Genomic DNA, 6,788 nt, shown 5'->3' with positions numbered 1-6,788 from the left:
CCAAGGGCAGGCCCCTTGGCCCAGCCGGTGCCTCCACTGTGTCACCACTCCCTCCTCCCCAGCCCTTCCCTAGAAGGAGGAACCAAGGAGGCGGGGCCAGGCCAGCTGGGCTGCAGGCCAGACTGCAACTGGAAACTCTGCTCCTTCCCCTGCTTCCCCAGGAGGGCTGGGAACTCCTTGTAAGAGGAAGAGGAAGCGAGCAGCCTGGAGAGCTCGCAGTTACTCCTCTGGACCAAACCCTGGCTGGGCTCCTTATGTGCACTTCCACTGAAATCTCCCCAAGCACCCAGTCAAGTTTGTGTCACTAGGCCTATTCTCCTGAAGAGAAAATTGAGATGGAGAGAGGTTGTCATACCATGAGTAAGGTGGCAGAACCCCAAGAACCTGATTTGGCCATTCCCAAATCTGGAATCTGTCCCCTTGGCCATATCTCTGCCTTGTGAATACAGAAACCTTTCAATAGAAGCTTTTCACAAACATCCTCATTTTCAGCACAGTTACAGAGACTATTTTTAGGAGTTGTTCTGGGACGCCCCATAGCAAGTAAAATTCAAATCACCCACTTGGGGATGTCAAGATGGGACTTTGACCAATATTCTTTACCACTGCAATAAGCTCTCACTCTTTTCTATGTTGTTTCCTAGATTGGCTGAGAGAAACGCTGCCTGAAGAGAAAAGCAAAAATCAGAAGAAATGCCATTCACAATCAAGAGGCTGTTCTTTGAAGGGAATTGCCCAGCCTGATTTTACAGATGGGGAATTGAGGCTTGGAGAGGAGAAGAGTCTTACCAAGGTTCATACAACAAGTCAGACTAGAATCCAGGTGCCCTGGCTCCCAGCCTACCTACCACAGCAATCTCTCTGTCTTCCATATGGCTGGGACTGGAGAAAGGAGAGAATTTTTAGGGTCTGAAGGATGCGGGGCTCCTGAAGAGACCACAGGTCCAGCTCAGAGTGCTCCTGTCCTTTCACAACCCCAGAGCCCAGGCCCCTGGCTGTTCTTCTGAGCAGAAGGCAGCCCTAGGAGGGGCCAGGGGGCCAGTGATCTAGAAGGAATAGGAGTTGACAGGCAACAGGCCAGCCTTCCTGCCTCCCTGCTGGGGCAGCTGGTTCCTCTCAAGAAAGCCAAAGCTGCTGAGAGAGAGGCTCTCCGGACCACCACAAGGCTGGCACCTGTGGGCCCTTTATGGTCCCCTCTCTCTCAGCCCACCCCCCAAAATCCTGGCCCTCAAGGCTCTGGCCTCAGCCCCTGCTTTTTGTGTTCTCCTTGAGCAACTCTCCTAGCTCCTGCAGCCACTTCACCTCATGCCCATTTGCAGTTATGGCCCGCCGAGCTGTACCTCTGGTCCAGACGTTCCTCTGGGCCTGGCAAGAGTTGAGAGACAGACCTTCCATCCTGGCTCTAAGGCCAATGCCGTGTGAAGTCAGACAAGCCCCTTCCTCTCTCTGGTGAGACAAAGAGCCAACACTCTGGTGCCTGGGAGAGCTGGTACAAGTCCCAGTGGGTACTTTTTAGCTCGGTAACCCCCTCTGAGGCTCAGTCTATCTATCTATAGAAGAGGAGTGGCAGTGCCCACCTCACTGGTTCTTGTAAGCATTCGCTGAGACAGAGTGTGCACATGATGATGAGTCTCAGCTTGAGCCTTCTCCCAGGGATGTACAGGAGACCTATGGGGAGCCTATTTGTTTCAGGGATGGGGGGACGACTTCTAGGAAAATATCCCTTAATCTGGGGTCATGTTTGGAATTCAGACATGTCTGAGCATGTTGTGTAGATTCATGTGATGAACCACCAGAGACTAAAGGGAAGAAGGAATTAAGGGCGAGGAGCTTTACCCAGCCACAGGGCACTGGCGGATCCTTCACTCACTTGGTCAACAGATACTGTGGACCAGGTGCTGGCTACAGCAGTGACCAGGGGTAGACAATGTCCTGCTCTCATGGAGCTTATATCTAAGTGAGAGGAGACAGACATTCACCAACTAATGGAATTAAACTGAGCAAAAAGTGGAGACAACAGCGGGAGAGCATGCCAGGCAGAGGAAACAAAGGACCTGAGGTGGTATTTCTAGGAACTGCAAAGAAGCCAGTGCGGCTGAGTGGAAAAGGTAAAGGGCTAGGAGAGAGGTGTAGGCGGGGGCCCGATCTTGCAGAGCCTTGGGGGCCATGATAAGGGTTTCCATATTTATACGAAGAGCAATTTAGAAGCCTGTGGTTTGTGGGTAGGCATCAGGGGAGTATCTCTGAAGACCCTGAAGTTGTATGAAAAATATTAATTTCTGCAGAGAGCATCTCTAGCTTTCATCAGATCCTCAGATGGATTTGTCATGCCAAAAGGGTAGGGAAGCTTCTTATATGATTCTACTCACTAAGTGCCTTGTGAATGAGCTAGTGGCAGATATCCTAGAACATTCTGTGAGCTAGCCCCTACGCTCCACCTCCAGCTAGTCTCAGCCTTCTGCCCATCTTCAACCTGTGCCCCATGCAGATAGAAGTCCTTGCGATTCTCAGTCACACTCTGCTGCTCCATGCCTCACCTTTACCCGTGCTGTCCTTCTGCAATCCCACTGCCACCTTCCCACCTTGCTCCTCAAACGTCAGCTAGATGTTGTGCCCTCTGGGAACCTGCCCTGACGCCACCCAAGCAGGTCAGGTCACCTCCCTTGTCCTTCCACCCTGCTTTTCTCTCAGCCAGCTTCTCTCAACACCGTTCACATACCTGTTGCCCCTTCTTGGCTGGGAGCCCTGTGAAGACAGGGGCTGTGTCTTGTTCATCCCAGTGTCCCCAGCCCCCAGCACAGGGCACCTGGTCAAACTTGGTGGGAGACAACGCACACAGAGGTGTAGGCTGCAAGGTAGGCCAGTGGACACTAGAGGGCACTGCAGGCACCGGAATCCTGAGCCTGATGCCACCCAGGCCAGCCTGTGAGGGCCCAGGGACCAGCAAGCAAATGTCTCCAGGAGCCAGGAAGCCTGGAAACTGTGCTGTTGGGTCCTGCAGCTCCTCAGCTTCTTGACCAAGGCCCTGGTTCCAGCCTCCCAGTGAACCTTCTGCCCCCTTTCAGACCATTTCTCATGATAGCTGCATCTCACTGCAGATACCTACAGCTTTAGTTCTTCACAAATGCAGGTGTCAAACACCCCTCCCACAGCTCTGGCCTGCAACACTCTCCGCTTCACCTTGCCCCTCCCCAACCCTCCCCTGGCTGACTTCTACTCACTTGACTTCATCAAGTCTCAGCTTAGATGTCAGCTTGAAGAAGCCTCCCTGACCCTCAGGCTGCACTGGGTATACTTCCGAGGTGCTCCCATAGCACCCTTCACTTCCCCTATAATTGTCTGTAATTGTCTGTTTCCCAACCAGACAGTGGGCTTCATCAGAACAGAGCCCATCACTCTAGTATTGACCATCGTATCAACCGCACTTAGCAGTGTCTGACGCGTAATAGGTACTCGATAATGACCATCTTTGAGAGAAGGAACAATTGAATGGATGGATGGGTGGGTGGATGGATGACTTGGGGCAAGTCACTTTACCTCTCTAGGTTCTAGTTTCTCCACCTGTAAATCACCCCTACTCGGCAAGGTGTCCTCAAGGATTAAAGATAATGTGGGTCAAGTGCTCTATAACAGTACCTGGTATATAGCAGACATTTTCTGAATCAAAGCATTTATTACTACTCAGGATATTAAAAAAAGTGGGGAGGCAGGGAGTTGAAGGAGACTGCCCTGAGCCTGGCATAATCTCTCCCACTTAGGTTTACCATTTATATATGGAAGACGGCTTTAACACTAATAATAAAACTGTCATTTTTATTAACAATAACAACAGCACCTACTATGTGCTGGGCCAGAAACAGAAGGTCCCCAAGGAGGTGGTGGGAAGCCTCTAGTCTTGGCCAGAGGATGCAAGGCCAGGGCCAAGGCCAGAGCTGTGGGCATCACCCCTGCGTCTAGAGGACAGTCATTACCAGCACAGCTGGTTCCAAACCCTTTACTCATAGGTGAAAACTTGTCTAAGGGGTCATTAATTCCCTCTGTAATTAATGTAAAAACTGCAGGGTTTGTATTAATGGAAAAGTAAGCTGAAGCGTCAAGCTGATAATATTGATAATGTGTGCTTGTAATTATATACTACAGATAACTATAAAGTCAGTCACCACATTACTAAAATATAAAAATTCCTGAAACAACCAAGAACTCAGAAGCAGCTATACCATCGGTAGCATTATACCAGTTGTTCCAAGGCTATGAAAATCACCACAAACTGGTAGCAATAAGGTGACATTTTTTAGATAAAACAGCATGTTTTGATACAAGAGCATGGGACTTGAAAGCATAGTGAGCAAAGGTGTCTTGCAGTAAACTAGGAACAAAAAACATGATGGATGGGTGATCTTACAACTGTGGGCCTCTAAGCAGACTAACCCCCAGGCTCTGACCTAACTTGTATACATATAAACACTGCGCTTGCTGTAGAAGAAACACCAGGTACTAAGCATTTTACCTCTCTACCCCCACCTACTTCTAAGAGAATCGACTCCCACGTCCACCCCCCGTTTATTGCCTTGTGTTGCCACAGGCTAGGCAGAATCACTGCAGTCCCAGGGGGTGGACCCTGAAGCTGGAAGGTCACAGAGATTCGAGGGTGGCTGTCATATTAGGCTGCATGAAAGCCAAGGAAGCCAGCCTAGTGAGGAGTTAGCGAAAAAAAGATGAGAGGGACTAGATAAGCCATGAAACATGGAGAGAGACAAGACATGGGGCCAGGAGATGCAGACAGCAAGAAAGCAACCTTAGTCCTTGCCTTCGTGGTCCCACAGTTGGCATGAGGCCTGGCTGTACTTCAGTTACTGTTCTTAGATTCTGTGAGATGTAGCCTCACAACAGCCCCCCTACCCCCACCCTTTATTCTTGAGCTAGTTTGAGTGGGTTTCTGTTCTCTGCAACAAAATGTACCCAGACTAAGGCAAGTGAGACTTGGGAATAAAAGTGCAGGGCTTGCATAAGCAAAAACACATAAAGAGCACTTATGTAGGGAGGGTGAATGCAATTATATGGCGTTTGTGTTTGCTCACCCAAAAGCTCCCTCATTTCCTGACACTTGCTCCCACAGCCATACACTCACACACACTGACATCCAGCGACACACAGAAACAAATGCAGTGACAACCAGATATGCTTATCTGCAGCCAACATGACATGCATGGACACACACCAGCATGCGACATGCCCCTGTGCTCTTCCCAGCCACGCTGACACCGAGTCTCCCTGACATGCAGCCAGGCACACCCACACACATGAACACAGTGGCGCTGCCCGGAAGGTTCAGGGCAGGAGTTGAAGCTTGACTGGGCTCTGCGCAGCCTCCCTCCCCAGCTGCCAAGTGACTCATCCCCAGGGCTGCTAATTAAAGCCAGGACAGAGGGGACAGAGGCAAGGGGAGGGGAAGAGAGAGAAGGCAAGTTTATTTTGGTGCCAACTAGGCACTCAGCCAGCTTAGGGGTCACCCACTTCCTGGTACTGGGCCAGGAGGGGGCGGGAGAGCACAAAGAGGCAGGGAAGGAAAAGAGGAACCTCTACCCTTTCTCACCCCTCCTGAGCTTCCTAGGAAGGTACCTCCTTTGGGAGAATTACCCCAACTCCCACTACGTCCCTCCTCCTCTATCCCACTGTCAGAATCCAGCCCTCCCCCCTCTAGACTCTTGTCCTTACAAACTGGCTGCTACCTCATTATCACACTCCCATTTGGGCTTGCTAGGGCTGGCTCATTTGTGTCTGCAGCAACTCCAGACTGGGAGCTCCCCATGGGCAGGGACACTGCTTGCCCACTTCCGTCCCCCTATGGATCGCCCAACACATGCCTGCTATGTAGGGAATATTCTGTACGTGGTGATCACAAATATGACAGCATAGATAGCTATCTTAATTCTACCATGGGGTAAATTTAGCTTTCTAAGCCTTAGTTTTCTCATCTGTAAGATGACAAGAACATATGCCCTACAGGATTACTGTGAAAATTAAATGAGGGAGTATTTAGCATGCCCAGCACAGTGCGCAGCATACGATAGCTTTAGCCATCATTCAGTAAGTGCTGCTGCTGCTGCTTGCTATGATGACAAATCACATTCCACCTGGGGTAACAGCAACTACACCCAACCGAGTTTCAATCCTGGTTCTGCCACATAGTACCTGGGGGACCTCAGAGAAGTCACATAAGCTCTCAGAGTATGGTCTCATATGTAAAATGAGGATTCACAACATGATACCACAGATTTACTGTAAAGGCTTGAGCCTGTCAAGTGTCCTGTGTGGAGCCCAGCTCATAGGACTGATAAATTACAGCAGCAACTACTAAGAATGGCAGGAGGAGCTCAGAGATTTGGGGCCAGAGAAGCCCAGGATGGAGGAAGCAGTCAGGGCAGAACTTCCCAGAGTGGGCAGAACTGGAGTTGGGCCCCCCAGAGCCAGAGAGCATTCAGCAGGCAGTAAGTGACAAGGTTACAGACAAAGGAAGTGGTGGGAACAGAGCTGGGCAGCATGAACAACTGGGTTAGGCAGAACAGGAGGTGGCACAAGGGGGAGGAGTTGGACACAGCTGGGGTGGCTCTGGGGACCGGTAGTGTCTTAGACATGTGGATAGGGGAACCATGGATGGTTCGTGAGTCCTAGACCATCCCAAATTACCAGGAGGTCAGAACAAGGAAGAATCTTAGAGATTATCTAACCAAACTCCAGTGGGACAGATGGGGGCACTGAGGCACAGAGTGGGAGGCCTCCTCTGGGAA

General features: G+C 50.6%; 1 long non-coding RNA gene across 1 annotated transcript in view; it reads right to left on the bottom strand.

The window, feature by feature from the left end:
* LOC103592129 overlaps positions 1-78 on the bottom strand; it is a 14,660-nt gene extending 14,582 nt beyond the window's left edge. The window contains exon 1 of the long non-coding RNA XR_550643.1: positions 1-78. This exon is cut by the window's left edge and continues 41 nt beyond it. This is a non-coding gene — a long non-coding RNA (uncharacterized LOC103592129).
* Between the last annotated feature and the right edge of the window lie 6,710 nt (positions 79-6,788).

This window comes from Galeopterus variegatus, unplaced genomic scaffold (assembly GCF_000696425.1).
Source record: "Galeopterus variegatus unplaced genomic scaffold, G_variegatus-3.0.2 Scaffold1094, whole genome shotgun sequence".
NCBI classification, from domain to species: domain Eukaryota; kingdom Metazoa; phylum Chordata; class Mammalia; order Dermoptera; family Cynocephalidae; genus Galeopterus; species Galeopterus variegatus.
This window is presented reverse-complemented; position numbering and strand designations above follow the sequence as displayed.